This window comes from Hylobates moloch, unplaced genomic scaffold (assembly GCF_009828535.3).
Source record: "Hylobates moloch isolate HMO894 unplaced genomic scaffold, HMol_V3 SCAFFOLD_1, whole genome shotgun sequence".
NCBI lineage: Eukaryota > Metazoa > Chordata > Mammalia > Primates > Hylobatidae > Hylobates > Hylobates moloch.
This window is the reverse complement of record NW_026652276.1, coordinates 86,748,406-86,773,219: the sequence shown is the minus strand read 5'-3', so window position 1 is coordinate 86,773,219 and position 24,814 is coordinate 86,748,406.

Here is a 24,814-nt window from a genome sequence, read left to right as displayed (position 1 = left end):
TTAGAGATATTTTCTCCCACTTAGTGGGTTGCATTTTCATTTTCTTAATATCTGTTGAACAGGAGGTTTTACGTTGTTAATTATCACTTTTTCCCTTCATAGTTGACGGTTTTAGAGTTCTTTTAAACAAATATTTGCCTAAATCAAAGTCACAAAGATTTTTTTCTATGTTTTCTTTTAGGATGTTTGGAGTTTTATGTTCTACATTTCAACCTGTGATCCATATTGCATTAATTTTTACAGATGGTATAAGATAGGAATATACATATTTTTTGGCTTATAGGTATCAAATTGTTATGGCACAATGCGTTGAAAATATATCTTTTGCCTCACTGAATTGCCTTCACATTTCTTGTCAAAATCAATATATGGGTTGGTCTAATTTTAAACTCTCTATTGTGTTTCATCAAACTATTTCTATACTCTGTTCCCATACTTTTAAAAATTATTTCACTTTAAGTCTTGAAATCAAGAGTCAACATCCTCCAGTTATTTTTCAAAATGTATCTTCCTCTTTTAGGAGGCTGGCATTTCCATAGAAATTTTAAAATAAGATTGGCAATTTCTAAGAAAATATCACAAGCATTTTGATTCTAATTGCAAATGCAAAAAAATATACAGATCAATTTGCAGATAATTGATACCTGAAAAATACCAAGTCTATAAATATGGTAATCTTTGAATTTGTTTATATATTCTTTAAATTTTTAGCTTTTTTATTTTCAAAATATAGATTGATCATGTATTTTCTGATATTTATTCAAAAGCATGCCATATTTTTCATAAGTTGATTTTTAAAATTCATTTTTCAGTTTTTTATTGCTAGTATATAGAAAAACAATTGATTTTTGCATATTGGACTTAAATCCTGCAAACATGTTAAACTCACGAGTTCTAATAGATATTTTTATTTATTTTAGATGTCTCAATTTAATAATAGCGTCTACAAAAGGTTTAAGTATGAATTCAATTTCTCTAATTAATTCAGCTTACTTTTAACTGAATTTCGATAGTTTGAATTTTTCAAAGAATATGTTCATTTTATCTAAGTCATTTACTTATTGACATGAAGTTGGTCATCAGATTCTATTTTTCTTTTAATTTCATAAGTCCTATAGTGCTATTCTTTCTTTCAATGTTGATACAGGTAATGTGTTTCTCTTCTTTTTTTTCTTATCAATATGACTACAATTATGCAAAATTTATTATCATTTCATTGATTTTCTCTATTGCTGCTGTTTACTATTTTACTGATTTCTGCTGTTATGTTCATTATGATACTTTTTTTGCTTACTTTGAGATAAGTCTGCTTTTCCTTTTCTAGTTCCTTAGGTGGAACTTTGGGTTATTAATTTGAGACTTTCTGGTTTCTCTTTCTGAAAATATATTTTGTCTGATATTAGTGTGGTCAGTTCAGCTTACCTGTGCTTATTGTTTACATTGAGCATCTATTTCTAGTCTTTTACCTTTGGTAAACTTGTGTCTTTGTATTAAAGTGTATCTCGTAGATTATGTATAATTAGTTCTTATATATATGGTTCATATATATATATATAGACTGACAATCTCTGTCTTTTAATTGAAGTATTTAATGCATTTACATTTCCTATAATTGATGTATTTATACTTATAATTTTACTGCACATTTTTGTTCTTCTGTTTCTGATTTCTACATTTATTTGTGTTAATCAAATATTTTGTATTTTTTAAGACCTCTATTGATTTTTAGCTATATGTCATTTTATTGTGATTTTATGGTAGCAATAAGAACATTGTGATTTTTAAATCTATTAATACATGTAGAATTAATAGTAAGTTACTTCAAGTAAAATATAAGAAGTTCGCAATCGCTTATTTTTATTTGTTCTCCCAAGTTTAGTGCCCTAGTTGTCATATACATCATATCGATATACATTATAAACTTAATAAATGCTAAAATTTTTATTTAGTCATATGTTATTTTAAGACTACTAAGAGAAAAAAATAATGTTTCTGTAGTTACTTGCCCGCTTTTCTTCATTCCTTCTTATAGAGTCAATTTGCTACAAGTGTCATTTCCCTTCAGACTGAAGATTTTATTTAGCATTTAATGTAGTTCAGTCTGCTGGCAACAAATTCTTTAAGTTTGAGCTTACCTGAAAATGTCTTTATTTTGTCTTCATTTTTCACAGACTTTTGAGGTAAAATAGACATACGATAAACTTCATATACTTAAAATGTATAAATCGTTTTCATGCACGTTTGTGTGAATTCATGAAATTATCATGAAAATCAATATAACAAACAAGAACATCACTTTCAAAGGTTTTCTAGCACCTCATTGCTGTCCAGCTCTTTCTCCACCCCAATCCTCAGCCAACCACTGATCTGCTTTCTATCACTACAGATGAGTTTGCATTTTGAAATTTTATTGTAAGTGGAATCAAACAGTTGTCTTCACTTTTGAATGATAAATTCACTTGATTTAGAAACCTTGGTTGCCTTGTTTCTTCAGAATTTTGAAAATGTCAAGCCAATGTCTCCTAGCTTCCATGATTTTTGTGAGAAGTCATTAAAATTACTGTGATTCTCCTACATCGTTACTTTCAAATTTTCTTTTTTGACTTTGCCTAAGTATAAATTGGCTATTATTTATCTAGAACAGTATTTCTTTATTTTAAATCTGTCTGAGGTTCAGGGGGCATTTGATTATTTAAATTAATATGTCATACCAAATTTGGAAAGTTTTTGACACTTTTAAAAAATATTTTTTGCCACTTTCTCTTGTTTCTTTCTTTTTGGAATTTGGTATGTTGGACCACTTCATGAATTGCTACTGGTCTCTGAGGTTCTGCTCATTTTTCTTCAATATTTTTTCTTCTAGGTTTTGGACTGGGAAATTTTTATTCATCTATATTCAAGTAACTGCCACTTTTTTCTCCCATCTTTAACATGTAGTTGTGCCCATCTTATTTCAGAAATTATAATTTTTTTTTCTTTTTGAGACAGAGTTTCACTCTTGTTGCCCAGGCTGGAGTGTAGTGGTACAATCTTGGCTCACTGCAACCTCCACCTCCCGGGTTCAAGCTATTTTCCTGCCTCAGCCTCCCAAGAAGCTGGGATTACAGGCACCCATCAACATGCCTGGCTAATTTTTGTATTTTTAGTAGATACGGGGTTTCACCATGTTGGCCAGGCTGGTCTCCAACTCCTGACTTCAGATGATCCGCCCACCTCGGCCTCTCAAAGTGCTGGGATTACAGACATGAGCCACCAAGCCCCGCCAAACGCTCCATTTTTTAAGAGTTTGCATTTCTGTCTTGAGATTGCTCATCAGTTTGTGGCTTTTTTGTTTCTGCTTTTGTTTTTATTTTAGGAGTCTCACTCTGTTGCCCAGGCTGGAGAGCAGTGGCGTGATCTTGGCTCACTGCAACCTCTGCCTGTCAGTTTCAAACAATTCTCCTGCCTCAGCCTCCTGAGTAGCTGGGACCACAGATGTGCACCACAACACCCAGCTAATTTTTGTATTTTTAGAAAAGGCAGAGTTTCACCATTTTGGCCAGGCTAGTCTCAAATTCTTACCTCAAGTGATTTGCCCTCCTTGGCCTCACAAAGTGCTGGGATTACAGGTGTAAGCCACCGCACCTGGCCATCATCTGTTTAATTAGTGATGTTATATTTACTTTCAAACATTTAAATGTATTTTTAAGTAATTCTTTGAACATATTTTAAATGGCTGTTTTGAAATTTTTCTTTGATCATTTCAATATCTGGACCTATTCTTAATAGGATTGTGTTGACTGCCTCTTTTAAATTTTTTAGTTTTACCTGCATATGGGCCATATTTTTCTGTTTATTTGCATGTCTAGTAATTTTTGATTGGTATTTGCACATTTTGGATAATCCATGGTAGTGACTATAGATTTTCCTGAGGATTAATTAGATTTTTGTTCTAGCAGACAGTTATGTTGCCTAGAATCAACTTGCAAGTTTTTTCTACTCCAAGTTTTGCTGGTACTTACATCTCTGCCCTGTTCTTATGCTTTCCCATGGTTACATTTTTATTTGAACTGATTGCTATGGGACTCTTTTTTACCTACACAATTTGGCAGGTTTCCTTGCTTTTAAGGATACTCTTAATTTCTAGTTACTCTGTGGGGTTTGGGCTCTGTAATCTTACACCTCAGTCTTTCTGCAGCCCAATATATTTAAAATTGGAGAACACAATTATTTAAGGAAAGTGTCAAGTTCACATTTCTGTTTCCTTATTGCTGTAAGTTTCAAGAGTATTTTTCTTCTGGTTTTTGCCTTTATTTTCGGTATTCTCCATGTTGTCTATTTGTACAAGCAAACTTTGTCACCCCAGGACTTAAATAATTTATGTTCTAAAGGGGTCTACTCTTTCTTGGTATTTCCACTTCTAGAGATTTCCTTTTAAGTTTCCACGTGATTTTCAAACCCGAATGCTAATTTCTGGCATATTTCATTAATAAAGCTATGGTTTTCCTACTGCAATTTCTGATTCCTCAATGCTGTTTCCTTCTGCTATAAGTCAGGGATTAGGCAGCTGATGAGCCAGAAAGCTGCAAAACCTCTTCCAGTTCTGTCATTGAACAATTTCTTGTGTGCTTAAATATACATTTTTCTCCACTTTTTATGCTTTTTTACATATTAAAAGTTCATGGGACCATTTGACACCATTTGTTTAACAATAGCTGAATCTCTGATGCAATTATTGTTTAGCATTCATGGGCTAGATATAGAATTTCTAGTGGTCTTCTCTGTGCTTACAAAGTTTTATTTGGAAACCAGTGGTGTTCCACAGGTAGTCTTAATATTTTTTCTGATATGAACTAAATAAGGACATATTTGTGATTTTTAAAAATTAGATACACATCTTTGATCTTTTTTTTTTTTTTTTGAGACGGAGTCTCGCTCTGTCACCCAGGCTGGAGTGCAGTGGCGCAATCTCGGCTCACTGCAAGCTCCGCCTCCCGGGTTCACGCCATTCTCCTGCCTCAGCCTCTCCGAGTAGCTGGAACTACAGGCGCCCGCCACCACGCCCGGCTAATTTTTTATATTTTTTTTTTAGTAGAGACGAGGTTTCACCGTGGTCTCGATCTCCTGACCTCGTGATCTGCCCGCCTCGGCCTCCCGAAGTGCTGGGATCTTTGATCATTTTTATAAAGCCTCTTAATTTTGATATGTTTGTTTGTTATTGTGCTAATCAGAGTTGTCAGGTGAATGAAACCCTGCAAGAGTCAAGAAACTTAAGTCGATTTAGTCACTAACCTATCTGCTCATACTTCGACATTTTAAAAGAATTTATTTTCTGTTAGAATACCTGTAGAACCAAAAACAGGAGGCAATGGAAAATTCAACATTTTGAGAAAAAGCTTCACCACTTATTTTGTGGGATTTTTGTATTACAATTCAACATAAAATTTGTTGAAGGAGAACAGTGTAACATAATAAGGAACACTGCTATTTTTCTTGCCAGGGAAATGAGACTTACCCTGGAGCACCAATAAGTGGATTCGTTCCTATTTTCCTAATACTTAACCCAATTCCTGTACAATGTAACATGAGTTCCACTGGCAAGATAGAAGGGTCACGTTTAAGGAGCATGTGTAGTTCTATATTATGGAGTTCAGTGTAAAATTTAAAATATATAAATTAGATCTACATTTTAAGTTCAGATAAAAATAATATAAAATGATTTTTGATGCATAAAGAAAAAATGAAAAAGATTGACTTTTTAATCCTCTACGAGAACGAAAAAAATGTTTTAAAACCTTTAAAATATTTTTTCCTAGGTGTTATACTCAGCCAAATTTCTTAAATCTTGGTTATTTACTTCTATAGTCATGAGCAGCAAGTGACCTATTTTTTCGACTGTCGATTTGTTCTCCAGAAGTTTGTTTTACATTCAACACTTCTTATATTTTCACACCATTGTAGCTCCAACTTGGCATACATAGTGATGCTCTCACACCATTCTATCTTAGAACTAGAATTTCACAAAAGAAAAAATAAGTAGAAACTTCCTGTTTCTCTAAAGAAGTAAGAAAGAATTGGTGGTGTGGTAAGCAGATGGTAAAACTATGGATAGGGAGAAAAAATATATTCATGGATTTAATAATCCATCAATTTAGGCAAGTTATTAACTTCTCCCTGAGTATGATAATCTCAATTTAGTTCTGTAATGAAGTCCAATGTATCAAGAGGGCAGAGGACTTTGGCAGAGTAGATTTGTAGAATAACAAAATGGCATCACTGTTGGCAAACTAAACCACACATCAGGGTATTTCTTCTGGTCTAGGAAGAGTCTCAGAGTCGGAAGAAAAATCACTGTGATTGTAGTCAGGGTAGTAACACAATTTATTATCTAGAGCTGGATATTTTTAAGAGAGAAACTCTGTTAAAAGTTAGAGTAGGCAGTAAACATAGTCTAACTCTACTGTGCAGGGCCCACTTTATGTATAGTCTTCTTAGCAATAGGCAATCAGAGAGAGGAAAAGGTGAATGCCAATGTGGAAGAATCAGAAATGCAATTTGCCAATTTAGAGTACTAAAGAAAAGCTCCTAATAGCAATAAAGAGTGTTCCTTGAAAGATAATGCTCTATGTTGGTATCTGACTGAAATCTAAAATATTCTGCAACTCATTCTTGCAAGTCAAATAAGAGCCTGGACAAAATGTGGCATGGTATATCATGAGGAGCTAGATATATCAAAATTATTTGTAAATAATCAAAATGATTTATGTTTCTAGATCTAAATAAAGAATCACATATTCTAAGCCAGTTTTTCTCAAAGTAACACTAGAACTGGGAGATATAAAATGTTACTATAGATAAAAATGATTCCACCTTTAAATAAATTTGGAAAAGTATGATTTAAACAAATTAATAATATTTATGACTACAGACCATCACAGTCTTTAATATGCAAACTTCACTAACTCCAAGAGTGAGTAGTAATAAGCAATATATATTTATCTTAAGTCTGATTCCCCATTAGCAGAGCTGGAGACAGGCATTCCAGTGCAAATGATTTATTGAGGCAATGTTTCTGGAGCAAAATACTGTATCAACTGGAGACTACTTTCAGTTACCTCCCCTCAGAGAGCACAAATTCCACCACAAAGTTAGTCCTGCTTTGTGGCAAGGTGGCTAGCCTCTACATGGCCCTTTGTCAGTCAATCATTGGTTAGGTGTTGCCTGAATTGGGAGTGTAGGACATTCTACCTCCTATGTCAGATAGCTCCTGTTTAAAAAAAGAGGGTAATTCTCCAGGAAAAAAAAAAAAAAAGAGTGGGGAGGGGGAGAGGGATAGTGGTGAACTCTTAGTAACCCACTTTCATAGTAGCTGAAAAATGACTCTATCTGACAGTAAAACGGACCTAGTCAGGGCAGTCTTCATCTGAGCAGGTAACCATAGTTTGTTTTGCAACATATTAATAAGAGAAGTATTATTTTAACACACTTGAAAGAACACTGCTCTGAGGACATCATGCATTATACAAAGTTTTTCTATCTACTTTGCACTCTGTTACGCTAAACTGGCATTCTGGCAGGGAAATCCTAAACTCTTCATTGTCAGATAGTTTCCAAGTAAATAAAACCACAAGCTCCTGGGGCAGAAATCTTGACATCTGGGATACTGACAGAAAATTAATATAAAACCAAACTTCAATTCATAAAGTTGAATTTTCAGATAATATCGAATCATCATGGTTTAAATTTTTTATTTTCTTATTGAAAGGGGCTATGGAAGTCTTAAAAATTCCAGTGCAGTTTTTGGGTTGAAAGCTTCAGGAAGACATAGTATTAAATATAAGTATTTAGAAGTACTGTTTGCAATAAACAAATAAATATCAAAGTGAATTATATACATATATAATTTTATATATATATGTTGATGATCTACTGAGAGATATTTTTCATTTTAACTTAACCAAAAACCTAATAGTGTTTTTACCAACTGAAATATTCAAAATAGTACTCCAGTTTTTTTTCATTGCATTGAGAATACTTAAAATTTAAAGGTCAATATTAAATAATCCAAAATTTCTAGAAAATACAAATTAATTGAATCAAAGGATTTTAAATTTTCAAATGTAATTTGGAATAATATTGTTATCAAGTCAGTTATATAAACAATAATAAAATAATATTCAATATAGACATAATTTTATAATTTTAAAAAATATTATATTTCCCTATGCTCACAACCAAATAAATTAACTTGAGAAAATCAAAACTTAAGGTTATCGAAGATGCTGAATATTTTCTTTGCATACAAAACAGAAAACAATAACTGCAATGTCCTTTGCCTTTTATAAAGTAAGTGGTTAAAAGTAGTGTGCTCCCAATTCATTAAAAAAATCAATAAATTGGGCTTCATCAGAATTAAGTACTTCTGAGTTCCAAAATGGTGCTAAAATCATAAAACAATAAGAAACAAACTGAAAGAAAATAAATGGAGAAAAGATTTTAACAGAACCTTTTGAAAGAAGAAATACATAGAGCAAATAAGCACATAAAAGAAGCTCATCACAATCAGTCCTTAGGGAAATGCCATTCCAAACCTTTTACAATGGCTAAAATTTAAACAATAATAATAATAATACAAAAATGTCATCAGAATGTGGAGTTGGTGAGAATGTGGAGCAACTGGAACACTCACGCATTGCTGGTGGAAATGCAAAATGGTTTAACACCTTTGGGAAACGAGTAATTCCTTAAATTATACATTTACTTATCATGTAACTTTGCCATCCCACTCCTCGCAATTAACCCAGGGAAATAAAAACATGTTCATACAAAAACATGAATGCAAATATTTAAAATGGTTTTCCTTATAATTATCAAAAACTAGAAAGAAAAACAACTCAAATGGGTACTGAATAAATAATATACAATGGAATATTAGTCAGCAGTGACAAGGTAAAAACTACTGTTACAGCAACAACATCATGGATAAATCTCAAATGTATTATTCTAAGCGAGAAAAGACAGAATTGAAAGGTCTAGCACTATGATTTCATCTACATGATATTCTGGAACTGTCCAAACACTCAGGGATAGAAAACATATCAGTGGTTGCCAGGGGCTGGGTTGAGAAAAAAAGTTGACTAAAAGAGACATGTAAGAAGTTTGCAGGATAATTAAACTCTTCTACTTCTTGATATTACAAAACTATATATGATTATCAAAACCCACACAACTGTACACTGAAAGTGGCAAATGTTACTGTATGTAAATTATATCTTTATTTTAAAGATGGGAAAAAGTAATATGTATTTACTTAATAAAGTGATTTTTCTTATCAGAATATTGTGGCAGTCTAATTAATCTTATTTTGGTGCTTGAGCTTGAAGAAAAACCACATGCTACTTGCCATAGTATCCTATTTGTGAGAAAGCTCTTCACCTCCTTAAGATGAATCAGTGAGAAATCTTCCAAACCAATCTTAGTTTAGTTGACCAGTTAGTGAGACTTTAGAAGTTCAGTCAATTATTATGAACGTACTGCAATCTAAATTTTTCTAGTTATATGTAATTTTTTAAAGTGTGATCCAATTGATTCTAATATCTGAAAATCACTGTCACATTAAACTGACTTTCCACTGAAATGGTCCCTTTTAATTAAAAAAAAAGTATTGTTCTTTATGAGACAAATCTGTCTACATTAGAAGACTTCAAAAATTAGTATTTATTCCAAGTATTCCTATACAAATTAGCACTAAATTTTGATAATTAGAAATTATACTTAAAGCCTGAATCTGGTTAATAATGACATTTTCACTGTTTCACAGGTTTCATGGAGCTCATCAAAATTAACTATTTGGACAAAAAAAAAAGATGAGTAAAGGATCCAAGAGGATTACTTATGTAATATTCAGCTTGAACATTCTCCAATTCTTTTTCAATTGGACTCTATGTAAAAGGAAAAATCTGGAAGTGTCCCCAGAGTGTGGTTGTGGCCCTCTAATAATCTGTCCAGGTTTTATAAATGAGAAATCTTGTCATCTTATCATAGAGTTCCAAAAAATTGTAGCAAACTTTATCTGCTAAGTGAACCTAAATAATTTCAACTTTAACTTCAAGAAAATTACCCTTGGAAACATTTCACAGTTCTGCACATTGCTGAGGATATAAAAATTTTTCCCCTTTCCAAGAGTTATTAACCCTCACAACAGATTCTCTGAAACCTTAACAGTAGCAGTTCAGAAACATTCAATTATAATAATCACATTTTTTATTTCTCTTCTAAAACTATTTCCTCCAGATTTTACATAGAAAAACAAACTCAGGTCAAAAAGCATTAACAATTTATTCGGTTTGCAGCTGCCTAGTTCTTTATGTGAAATTGCTACTTTATTGACACTGTAGACTACACATCAACCCTCAGGAAATGTTTTACAAGGCATACTTCAGATTTAAAGAAGTGTGATTCTAAAAATATTCTTGGGATACCATATCGAATTCATATAGAAATAATAGAAGAAATGCCTAACCAAAAGGTTAGCACTGTTCTTTAAAAACAGCTTCCCAAGGTTGGAAGGTTATGTTTTTAAATTTTAAGTTTGAACTTTCGGGAGGCTATTCTGGGAACCTATATACTAAAGAGAAGCAACAGTCAATCTCCACATATACTCCACATAACTTGGAAAGACTACAGTAAATTATCTTGTTTTAGAAAATGCAAGATATCCTCATCTAATATCCACAAGCATAATAAAATCTGAACTGTCACACTGATATCAATTGCACAATTCCAATCTTTGTTTCAATGAATTATTTCCACCCTGCAATTCAGACAACTGAAAAATTTCTCTTTCACACATCTTGATTTATCATCTCTGTGCCTTTGCTCAAATAGTTCATTGACTTTGAATGTCCTTATTCCCTATCTCACTGTGCCCAAATCCCATTTTTTCTAAAAAGATCATGTGAAATGTACATTCCCCTATGAAGCCTTCCTTGACCACCCAACATTTGAGTAATTAATCAGATTCCTTCTTTGCTAGAATTTCTATACAACTATATTATACCTAATGACAATTTTTTATGTTATCATAGAACTGCTTATATGCATGTGTTATATCCATTACTTGATTATAATATATTTAAGGAGACAAAATATTCTGATTTAGTTTTAATCCTCTCCCTCCATCAGGCCATACCATGCTTAGCACATGTCGAACTCTCAATAAATATTTGACAAATAGAGAAAGGAAGATGACAGTTCTCAGTTCAAATAAAAATGAGCTGGAACAGTATGTATGTTCTGCACAATCATTAAAATGAAACAAGTCTCTTTGTTGCAATTTCAACGAAAAGTTATTGCTGTTCAAGAGAACAGAGAGACTTAACTAAAAAGGTAGAAAAAAGAAACTACCTTTTCTGGTAATACTGACTCTGTATATTGATACTCATAAACACTTTTATTTATTCTTAATCACTGTAATGCAAAAACTTTATCGTACCATGCACTGTAGACAAAATATTAAGAACATAGTTTCTGTTCTCAAGACATGAAAAAATATAGGTTTGTTTAAACCTGGGTGTCATGAAGGTAAAAATAAAACCTAATTTAACCAAGAACTATGCTAAACATAAGTACAGGGTGTTTTGAAAATGCACAGCAAGGCATTACAGCTTTGGGTGACAAGGAAACTTCCTAATGAAGAGGAATTAAGGTGTGTCCTCAAAAGTAAGAACAAATTTCCCAAGCAAAAAATAAGAGGGAAGTTGATGCTGTGTTGGGTACAAACACCTGGAAGTAAGATGGAGTATGATTCTTTCAGTCTGTAAGTATTCCTTCCTGGAGTGAGGGGCTAAAGAGAAACTATCCAAAACAGCCTAGCCCAATATGAAATGTGAGGGATCCATGGAGATGATGGAGACAGCTGGCCTATGAGGCTTCCTCCAACTGCCCTCCCCCTCCAGCGTTTAAGGAGCATTTGCTGGTCATTCTCTGTAGATACTACTCAACGAATGATCTGACACTTGCTTTATGGCCTAGCATGTGACCTATTTTGGTGAAAATTCTACATGCCCATACATATATTTTGTAGTGGTTGCGCATAATGTTCTATAAAAATGTTAATTAGCTCGGTTTTATTAATATTATTCAGATGTTCTATAAACTTCCATAATTGTCCGCTTGTTCTAAAAGTTACTGAGAGATATAAGTCTTCAACTATTATTAGGAATTTGTCTACATCTTTTTTGCCTGTTTTCCTGATTTGCCTTCATAGACTTTGAAGTTAGGATGTTAATTGCATATACATTTAGAATACTTGGGACTCCATGATGAATTGACCCATTTGCCACTTTGAAATGTCTTCTGTTATCTTTCAAAATTCTCTTTGACTTAAAGTTTACTTGATCCAATATTAGCATAGTGCAATATAGGTTTTGCCATGCTTTTACTTTGGAATTATAATACATGTATATTATATTTGGGTTTTATTTTACACTGCATGACAATTTTCTAAACTGAAACTTTTATTAAAACCTTATGTTGTAATTTGTACAGGTAGGTATAAATATGTTCTATTTGTTTTCATGTTTGCACATCTATGTGGCTTCTTTATTCTCTCCTTTCTTGCTTTTTTTAAGTTAATAAAGAACTTTTTTATAATTCCATTTTAAATCCTCTACTGGCTTTTTAGCTACAACTTTTTGTATTTTTAATTAGCTACTCTAGGGATTACAATATACCTTTTTAACTAATTAGATTCCACATAAATTAGTGTTTTACTCCTTTATAAATAAGGTAAGAACATAGCTATAGCATACTTCTATTTATTCTCTTCTCTTATAATCTGTGCTGTTGGATGCTGTATTTTACCTCTATGTATGTTATATGTCCTAAAATCCATCATCCTTTTTGTTGCATTAAAGAGTAAATTTCTTTAAAAAGGTTTTAAGCGTCTTTAATATTTACCCAAATATTTACTGTACTCCTGCAGTCCCATGCTCTTATCTAGAACATTTTTTTAACCTGAAAATTGTCCTTTAGTATTTCCTATAATGTGAGTCTTCTGGCAATGAATTCTCTTAATCTTTCTAAAAATATCTTTATTTGATTCCATTTTTCAGTGGTTTTCAATAAATATAGAATTCTAATCTGACAATTATTTGCCTTACAACTTTAGAATTAGTATTCCATTATAATTTTGGCTTCCATTGTTTGTATTTAGAAATAAGTCTTTAATCATTGTTGTTCCCCTGTAAATATTATATCTTCTTCCTCTGGCTGCTTGTAGGGTTTTCTCTTTAACTTCTGTTTTTAGCAATTACACTATGATGTACCTAGGTATGAATTTCTTTGCATTGATCTTACTTGGGGTTTGCTAAACTTCTTGAATATGGAGATTGAATTCTTTGTATCAGTTTTAAAGAAATTTTCAGTAATAATTTTATCAAAATTACTTCTGTTCTTTCTCCTTTCCTTTTGGGTCTTCAATTACACATGTTAGATGACATGGCAAGGTCTCACATCTCTGACATTCTTTTCTGCTGCTTTTTCTTTCTTTGTTTTCTCTCTCTACTTCAGACTGAATCTCTTTCTTTGAGTTCACTGAGCATTTCTTCTGCCACATTGAGTTATTGTAAGCTTATCCAATTAACTCATTTCAGGTATTTTATTTTTGTTTCTAGAATGTCCTCAAGTTCTTTTTCCTTCAATATCCAATATGCTGTTGAATTTTTTTATCATTCTTTCATTTTCCATTTTTTTCTTTATTTTCTATTACACATCTATGGTAGCTATTTTGAGTTACATGTCTGGGATTACAGTGTTTGTATCATTTGTGTTTCTGCTTCTATAGAATAATTTTTCTCTGCATTACATGGTTCACATGTTCTTGCATCTTTCCATATATTTCATAGTTTTGATTACATGCCACAGATTCTGTATGTTGAAAATGGTAGGTCATTTGATATATATTTTTCCCCAGGCAAGGCGTGTCCTGTTCTCATAAGGCAGGTAGGGTAAGAGGCTGATCGCCTGGATGTAGTTGAGAACTGAGCTGTGTTGAGGCTGGTTTGCAGCTTTATTTAGTATCATTTACCTCATGTTAAAATGTTTTGAGGGCATGAACATTCTTGTGTTTTATTGCTGGTCCCCTTTACAAGAAGAACTGTCTCCTAACCATCATTAGTCTGTGGGAGTTTTTTTCTCTGCCCTTCCAGGCTAGCTCCTTAGTCTTTCACACCCAACAAAATCTTTAAGGGAAAACTGATGGTGATGAGTGGGGACACGATCAGTGAGTTAAGGGGTCCAGAGATTCCAGTAGGTCACACTGGTCAGCGTGCTCATTAAAATTTCACTGATTTCTTCTCACATACAATCCCTCAGCCAAAGGGAGCTCCACATTCTGCTCACTTACGTCACTCATGCCCAAAGTGACTAATGCAACCAGCAAAAAACAGTGGCTACTAATATATATTTATCTATCTATCTTCCTCTATGGGATTGAGGTCTTTTAGGTTTCTTATAACCACAGTTTTCTATGCCTTTTAACTTATATGATAGTATAGTTCCTAGTTTTGAAAGTATAGATTTGCTGTAACTTTCTGTATTCTAACCAGAAATTGATCTAGTTTTACTTGTAATCAAAATATAATGTTAGTAATTCAAAATGAGTTAACATATGAATATGTATAAATGCACGTATGTGTGTATATATATATACATACACACACACATATATATACACATATATAATTTCCCCATATATAATTATATTCACAGATATAATTTCCCCAAATCTGCCCATACATCTCAGGGATTCCTAAAAGATTAATGTTTCTTAGGAAATAGAAAGAAAAATAGGCACCACCTGCACGGCGATTGCAAATAAAAGTTTATTTACAAAGTCCTAGGTAAATTGTTAAAATTGGTAAATATAAATTTAAGAAAGCATTTCTTTACTTGGTTTTAAGAGCTCACTACTTCTGCCTTTTCTACCCCCATAAATAATACAAAAAAAAAAGTGACAAACTCTTAATGAGCTCTAAAAAATGAGAGAGTTTCAAAAAGAGTAACTTTGGAAGTTGTGACCATGAACAATCATGCCCTTCCACATATGGCTACTTGCTACAATGGTAGCAATATGTGGTACATATTATTTGCACTACACATAATATGTGGTACATATTATTGGTAGCAATAATATGTGGTGCATATTATTTCATCACACAAGTATTAAGGCCAGTACCCAATAGTTATCTTTTCTGCTACACTCCCTTCTCACATGCCCTACCACCCAAAATAAGACTTAGTTTCTGTTGTTTTCTTTTTTGTTTTCATAAGTTCTTAATGTTTAGCTCCCAGTTGAAAGTGAGAACATGCAGTATTTGGTTTTCTGTTCTGTGTTGGTTTGCTCAGAATAATAGCTTCCAGCTCCATCCATGCTCCTACAAAAGATATTGTGTCATTCTTTTTTATGGCTGCATAATATTCCATGGTATATATGTATCATTTTCTTTATCCAATCTGTCAGATAAATAAATGGGCATTTAGGTTGATTCCATGTATTTGCTCTTGCAAATAATATTGCAATGAAAATTGTGTCTTTATGGTAGATGATTTATATTCATCTGGGTATACACCCAGCAATGGGATTTCAGGGTCAAGTGGAAGTTCTGCTGGGTCAAATCGTCATACTGCTTTCCACAATGGTTGAACTAATCTACACTCCCAACAATAGCTTATAAGTGTTCTCTTTTCTCTGCAACCTCACCACTATCTGTGATTTTTTTTTATTTTTCTAATAGCCATTCTGACTGGTGTGAAATGGTATCACATTGTGGTTTTGATTTACATTTCGCTAATGATCAACGATATTGAGCTTTTTTTTCATATGCTTGTTGGCTGCATGTTTGCTGTCTTTTGAGAAGTGCCTGTTCATGTCCTTTGCCCACTTTTTAAGGGGTTTGTTTTTCTCTTGTAAATTTACTTAAGTTCCTTATAGATGCTGGATATTAGACTTTTTGTCAGATGCATAGTTTGCAAATATTTTCTCCCATTCTGTAGGTTTGTCTGTTTACTCAGTTGAGTTTCTTCTGCAATGCAGAAGCTCTTAAGTTTAATTAGATCCCACTTGTCAATTTTTGCTTTTGTTGTGATTGCTTTTGATGTCTTTGTCCAGAAATCTTTGCCTGTTCCCATGTCCAGGATGGTATTTTCTAGGTTGTCTATCAGGATTTTTATATCCAGTTGTGGGTTTTGCATTGGAGTCTTTAATCCATCTTGAGTTGATTTTTTATATGAAGTAAGGAAGTAATCCAGCTTCAATCATCTGCATATGGCTAGCCAGTTATCCCATCACCATTTACTGACTAGAGAGTCTTTTCTGCATTGCTTGTTCTATCAGCTTTGTCAAAGATAAGATCAAAAAAGACGAAGAAGGGCATTACATAATAGTAAAGAGTTCAATTCAACAAGAAGACCTAATTGTCTTACATATATATGCACTCAACACAGGGGCACCCAGATTCATAAAGCAAGATCTTAGAGATCTACAAACAGACATAGACTCCCACACAATAAAATGGGAGATTTCAACACTCCACTGAAAGTATTAAATAGATAATTGAGACAGAAAATTAACAAGGGTTTTTGGGACCTAAACTCAGCACTGGACCAAATGGATCTGATAAACCTTTACATAACTCTCCACACACCGCCCCCCCCAAAAAACCACAACAGAATATACATTCTTCTCATCACCATATGGCACATACTCTAAAATTGACATCATAGTTGGACATAAACCAATTATCAACAATTGTAAAATAACTGAAATTATACTAAACACAGTCTTGGACCACAGCACAATAAAACAAAAAGTCAAGACTATGAAAATCACTCAAAACCAAGGCACTCAAAATCAATCAAGACTATGAAAACCATACGATTGCATGGAAACTAAGCAACACGCTCCTGAATGACTTTGGGGTAGATAACAAAATTAAGGGAGAAATCAAGAACCTTTTTGAAAATAATGAGAACAAAAATAAAACATACCGGAATCTCTGGAACCCAGCTATGTCAGTGTTAAGAGGAAATTCATAGTATGAAATGCACACATCAAAAAGTTAGAAGGATCTCAAATGAATGACCTAACTTCACAACTGAAAGAACTGGAGAAGCAAGAACAAATCAACCCCAAAGCTAGCAGAAGCTAAGAAACAACAAAAATCAGAGTGCAACTGAAGAAAACCAAGATGTGAAAAACCTTTCAAAAAATAAGGAATCCAGGAGTTGTTTTTTAAAAAAAAAAATTAATAAAATAGACTAATTAAAAAAAAAGAGAGAAGATTCTAATAAATGCAATCGAAAGTGACAAGAGGGATATTAGTTCATTCTCACACTGTTATAAAGAGCTACCTGAGACTGGGTAATGTATGAAGAAAAGAGGTTTAATTCACTCACAGTTCTGTAGGCTGTACAGAAAGCATAGCTGGGAAACTTACAATCATGGTAGAAGGTGAAGGGGAAGCAAGCACATCTTACCACGGCAGAGCAGGAGAGAGAGAGAGGGCTAAGGGGGAAGTGCTACACAATTTCAAAAAACAAGATCTCATGAGAACTCACTCACAAGAACAACAAGGGGGAAATCCATTTCCATGATCCAATTGTCTCACACCAGGTCCCTCCCCCAACACTAGGAATTACAATTAGACGTAAGATTTGGGTGGGAACACAGAGCCAAACCATGTTAGCAGGTATTACCACTGACCTCACAGAAAAACAAAAAACCATCAGAGAATACCATGAACACCTCTACACACACAAACTAGAAAATCTAGAAGAGAAGGAAAAATTCCTAGACACATACACCCTCCCAAAACTGAGCCAAGAAGAAACTGATTCCTTGAACAGACCAATAATGAGCTGCTAAATCAAATCAGTAATAAATAGCCTACCAACCAAAGAAAGCCCAGGACCTGATGGATTCACAGCCAAATTCTACCAGGCATACAAGGAAGAGCTGGTACCATTCTTACAGAAACTATTCCAGAAATTAAGGAGGGAGGACACCTCCACAACTCATTGTATGAGGCCAACATCATCTTGATACCAAATCCTCACACAGGCACAACAACAAAAAGAACTTTAGGCCAATATCCTTGATGAACATTGATGCAAATATCCTCAACAAAATGCAAACCTAATCCAGCAGCACATCAAAAAGCTAATCCACCATGATCAGGTAGGCTTCTTCCCCGGGATGCAAGGTTGGTTCAACATATGCAAATCAATAAATGTGATTTGTTGCATAAACAGAACTAAAGACAAAAAACCACATGACTATCCCAGTAGATGCAGGAAAGGCCTTTGATAAAAACAAACACCCAAGTTAAAAAACTCTCAATAAACTAGGCATTAAAGGAACATACCTCAAAATAATAAGAGCCATCTATGACAAACCCACAGCCAACATCATTTTAAAGGGGCAAAAGCTGGAAGTCCTAGCCAGAGCAATCAGGCAAAAGAAAGAAACAAAAGACATCCAAAGAGGAAGAGAGGAAGTCAAACTATCCCTGTTTGTAGACAACATGATTCTTTATCTAAAAAAACCCATAGTTGTGGCTCCACAGCTCCCCTAGCCAATAAAAACTTCAGCAATGTTGCAGGATACAAAATCAATGTACAAAAATCACTAGCATTCCTATACAGTAACACCAAATCAAGAGCCAAATCAGAAAGGCAGTGTCATTCACAACTGTCACAAAAGTAATAAAATATCTAAGAATACAGCTAACCAGGGAGGTGAAAGATCTCTACAATGAAAATTTTAAAACACTCTTCAAAGAACTCAGAGAAGACACAAACAAATAAAAAAGCATCCCATGGTCATGGACAGGAAGAATAAATATCATCAAAATGGCCATTCTGCCCAAAACAGTTTACAGATTCAATGCCATTCCAATCAAGCTACTAATGACATTCACAGAACTAGAAAAAAACTATTTTAAAATTCATATAGAACTGCAAAAGAACCCAATTAGCCAAGGCAATTATAAGCAAAAAGAACAAAGCTGGAGGCATCATGTTACCTGACTTCAAACTATACTACAAAGCTACACTAACCAAAACAGCATTGTACTGGTACAAAAACAGGCACATATACCAGTGGAACAGAACAGAGAGCCCATCTACAACCATCTGCTGTTTGGCAAAGCCGGCAGGGCACTTGTTTTCTAAGCACAGGATTATAAAATTTCATTCTCCCTCTTCTATACCAAAGAACAAAATAGTTTTCCACATGTCTGTGACAGAGTTTATCCTTTTAATCTTATTTTTAAAGTAAGCTTTTCCTTTGAATTGTCATTGTTAGATACTGTTTCTAGAAAAGTAGAGACAAAGTCGCAGTCTAAGATTCCCTTTCTTTTCAGACAATTATAGATTATAAATTGCCTTTTTCATTCACTTTTTAAATAGCCATTTTTACTAAAGTTTTAAAAACTCCTCAGTTTGTATAGAAAATCTGTATAAAATATAGTACAAAAATAACTCACTTCTAAATATGCATATGAAGATATGCCTAGGAAAAAAGATTATTTTATTTAGTTTAATATTCTGAGGAACTGAAAAAACAAATACTTGATTCAAATAATTCTTCTAAATAATATACTTTAAGCTGTCCCTATCCCTCACGAATCATTTTGGGGAATACAAATATAAACTTAGTATTGGAAAGATGGTAAACAATAATGATTGGTTGCCAAAAACTATTTAAGATAGATGTGATAAAAGACAATGAAGAGACAGTTGAAAATTTGATCTATCCTCTTTAAACTATATTAAAAATAATATTAAATAGTTGCATGCAGAATGTTTACTCTTTGCATTATATTTTTAAGATCAACTATTTAAATTGATCCTATGAAAATTAACAAAAATGTTGACTACTTTACTTAAACAAACAGTACATTCCACTTCTGCTTCTTAATCCAAAGGCTTAAGATTACATTGCAAAAGAAACCTCAAGATATTGCACATTTGTAAAGCCTAAAATATGACTCTCAAAATCTAACTGTAGTCATTTAATGATGATAATATCCACTAAGTAGATACTTTAACTTGGAATTTTAAAGGTAATCTCAGTGATAAATTATTATGTTTCTTTTCCTCGTAACTCCTGAAGAAACTTGTCTTTATTATTTAATCTTTCAAAATGTTAACTATATGGTGTAGTTAATGAATATTTTCTCATATAAAGTAATCAAAGTGGCATACGAATCCAAGAATATCATAACACTGGTCAATGCATGCAAAGCATTTGTCTCTGGGAGACAGATTCAAGGAAATTCTTGTCATAACATCCAACTACTTCCTATGATGTTAGTCATACTTGTTTAAATAAATCCTGAAACTGTGTTGTCCATTATGCATACATAATTTTATGCATGATTTTATCTCTGATCTTCTGGACTATAATAGTTTAATTCTGTACTACTTCTCAGCATTAAGAGCCTATAACCACTCTGTGAAAACATGGTAGAGTAGAAATTACACTAACTACAGTAACTAGTGCATAATTAGATGTGCCATTTAATTTCTTAATGTGTTTTTCATTATCTGTAAATTAGAGGGCTTGTTAGACTGAAAAGTATCGATGAGAATGGGTTCCTATAGGAATTTGTGTGTCATCCTGCTGTGGCTGGGAGTTTCCCATCCATAAAACAATTTATTATTTTGGTTTCAACTCCCAGTTCCATAGATTCTCTCTATTTTAGTATTTCCATATCTGCATAAACTGTTATACCTTTGCTGAAGATAAGCCTTTCACTGGTTTCCACCCCAAGATCTTCTCACACCAATCATATGGTGATATTAGTAGGTTTTACTGACCTTGAGAGGAAGAGGAATGGCTCAATCATCTGCAGATCCTCTTTCTATCACGTTTTTCTACTAGCTGCCTCTCCAAAGAAATAAACACGTTTTTCTCCCTCTCTACCTATCCTCAATCTTCAAGTCTGATATCACACTAAATGCTTTTCCACTGAACTGGAGCCCTCTTTGTTTTACTTTTCATTCCAAGGTCTTTGAACAGGTTTCAAAGTATCAAAGCATTCATTTCCATAAAGAATGCAGCTCACTTTCTAGGAGGAGTTATAGTAACACTTTTTTTTTTCTATTTTACTATCATTTGATTTGACATAAAACATCCTTCCAAAACAGCCAAGTTTTACTTTTCAGAGATTGTGTAAAAACATGATCTTCTTTGCACTCATGATTTTGTTAAAATTTGATTATGTTCCCCTCAACTTTTATCTATTCAGTCTCTATTTATATATATGCTATGTATATATATCAGCCTCTATATATATATATATACGTATTTATATATGTATTTGATATACATATTAAGCATATACACACACATACATGCTTAGGGAAATTCTTTAATTCCTTTTTTTCAGTGTTAAAATTTCATTAAATCATTCTGACCTGCTGCCTTGAAAATCTCTTGGTCATTATGGTTCCAGTCGCTTTGAAAAAAATAAACTCCCATGCCCTTCTTTAATAAGATTAATACCAATAAATTAAAAGAGGATGTTATCATCTATCTTAATCAGGACTTGGAAAAAATATGGCCTCACAACCAGTACCTTTGTAAGACATGATTGTGAAGCCAATATACTAAAGTATTAAAATCGGGTCACTAATAGTTCAAGATTTGCAAACTTAAACAATTGAAAGATTTTTGCAGCCTATTTAACATACTTTATTTTTGCAAAAGATTTTGAACACCTGTATACTTGTTAGGAAAAATTATTTTATAAAATTAATATTTCAAAATAAAACATGCTATAAACTGTACTTTCAACAGAATATAATCTACAATGGATGTACACTGAAATAAAAGCCATGGGAAGGGTTTAAAACAACCATAATTTATTGTTTTAGGCAAATGTGGGTTAAGATTTGCAACGTGCAGCTTCCATGTTACCATATAAATACAAAGCCTTTTTTTGCTCAGAAACAAACAGGTAGAAGTTCACAATATAAAGATTGCATAGGCATCTATAAAAGCTTTTAAACTATCCCTACAAAGCTGCTCTACCAGATATAGATTGAAAGAATCCATTATTAAAAGAGGGATCAAAACAGGCTGCAATTATGCCCAGTTAATCCCCTCAAAACAGTGTGGTATTTCTTCACCAGAGTAATTATTTGCACAGGAGAGAAAATAACAACCATATAGAACAAATTAAAACTTTACCTTCAGATGCTACCTCAATTGTTATGCAGATTTCACTCTGTACATTCAGTGACAAGCAAGGGAATCAAAAAATAAGATTTTTCTTCTCTAATAAAAATATTTTAATACTATTTATTCCCTACATAGTTGAAAATGTTATAACATTTCACATATTTTCTCTTTTATACTACCATATACATTTTAGCACACTCAAAGAATGTCTTTAAATACCCATGTATTAAAAGGGCGAGCAAATACATCAAGCATCCTCAAAATTTCTGTAGTCTGCACCTGAATGCATGTGCAAACACACATCAAATGACCACTGCCGTGTACAAACTGCTTGTTTAGGCTTTTTTAAATACGACAATCACATGTTTAAATGTCATGCTGGGATTTAGTTAACTAAGGTGGCAGGTTCTTAAGATGGAGAATTTATTATGTTGAAATTTTCCAAATGTAAGACTGAAAAGGAAAAAAATATGTCAACTTTTATTTATTTCCCATATAAATACAGGCAATTTAGTTCTTCCCCAAAATACAGGCGGATTAGATGAGTTAGACAGTAGTCAATTCATTTTGCATAGGAATGGCTCATTAAAAAAAGGGCCCTGCATTTGTATTAAGCTCTGATTGGACAGAGCACAAAATGAATTTACAGTGTCACTCAGAGATGTAGCAGGACTAATGAGGGAGGAATGGTGCAGCGTAGGGTGGGTAAAGCTGTAGTGTGTTCATTCATTCCTTCAGCTGGTATTGCTCATGAAACTGAGGTGTCCCTCATTATGCATGTGTCCCAGGGGCATTCTTTAATATTTTAATAAATAACAACATCAGCCCAACAAGAAATTAATGAATAGTATCATTAATAATGAGCTGGAGTCTTGTAGTGATAGGACAGATATTAAATTGAACCACTGTGGTGCTATCTCTAGAGACTTGGGATATTTCCAGTGGCAAACAAGGCGTCTGAATGAAGCAACCAGCTCTCTGTGCCAACAGCTTTTACAACAGGTTGGGAGTAATAAAAGAGGATTTTCTGCACGATAAAGTTAAGCCCTAGAAAATCTGCTGGTGTAGATCGGTGTGAAAAGTACTGCCAAACGTGATCCTTAATTAAACTTTAATTAAGATAAAGCTTTTATTTTTTTTCTCTTCCAAGAAAAGTAGCAGCCAAATGGGCCTTGGCTATTTTCTACCAAAATCTAACCTAAAATCATTTTGTATTATACCATAAAAATTATGCTAGAATGATATTAAGGTGCTGACTTAAATCCGCCAAATGAGAATATTATTAGGAATAGCTGAAATGGCATAATTTCTCGCCACAACAGTATGAACATGTGTGCGTATGTGGAGTTGTATGAACAATGAAGGGGTTCTCTGTCTTAATTTCTCACTTTCTAGTATCCTCATTTTGAAATCACTTTAAAATATTTCAATTTTGCTTTGCAATATCAAGGATATTTTTATCTTGAAAACAAAGATATGGGTTATAAAACTTTTCAATTAATTTTGGGCCTCTGATTATATTCAGATTATATTAAATTGCTTACGACTTGAATAACTGTTGTCATTTTTATAAAACTGCTTCAGATACTGAAAAAATCTTTAGCTTTTCTTCTTCTAATTACATGACATGCTATTGTTAGTTTTATTTATGTTAATACTTTTCTTTCTGTATTTTTGTAAACTAAGGTGATATAATTTAGTTCCTGCTTTTCAGTTAAACTGTAAATTATGCAGAGATGTGTTATGCTGATTAATAGATACAAGACTCAAAAGAATTACTAATAACTATTTTATTCACAGTTTACATAGAGTATTAAGTTTTATTATTGTGAAGTTTTCACTTTCTACCTACCTAATATTTGCTATATTGAAAAACACTAAAAGATGTTATTTCAAAATTAATATTAAGAAAATTTGAACATTCCTTTTTAACACAGAAATCTACATTTGATTATTTTAATGAAATCTATCTCTTTCAAATTTCTCATTCATATCCTGAATTGTTTTTCTAATTTCTTTGTATTGTTTTTCTGCGTTCTCTTGTATCTCATGAGATTCTTTAGTATCATTATCTTAAATTCTTTTTGGAGGGATTTCATACTTTTTCTTTTCATTGGAATCTGTTGCTGGAGAATTATTTGCTCCCTTGGAGGTGTTATATTTCCTTGCTTTTTCATATTTCTTGTGTCCTTACTTTGATATCTGTGCATCTGGTGTAACAGTTGCTTCTTCCAATTTTTTGGATTTGCTTTCATAGGGGAGTACTTTTTCCTGAAGTTGTATCTGTGGTGTTGGTCGGGTAGGGTACTTCGGCTTTGATTCCAGGTGTGTGTAGTAGTGTAGTCTCTGTATGATTTCTTCAGCCTTTCCCTGCATTAGGGAGCCCCCCCAGGTTCCCAGTTGATCCCAGCAGAGCAGGCTGCCTCCTTCCCTTGCCTTCCTTGCTGTAGGTATTTGCTGGCACTTCTTTGTTAAATTCCAGTGTTCTCCCTTAGATCATCTATTAGAAGTGTGATTAACATCTACTCATTATTTTGGTTCTTCTTTGTGGAGGAGGTGAGTACCAGGTGCCTCTAGTCAGCCATC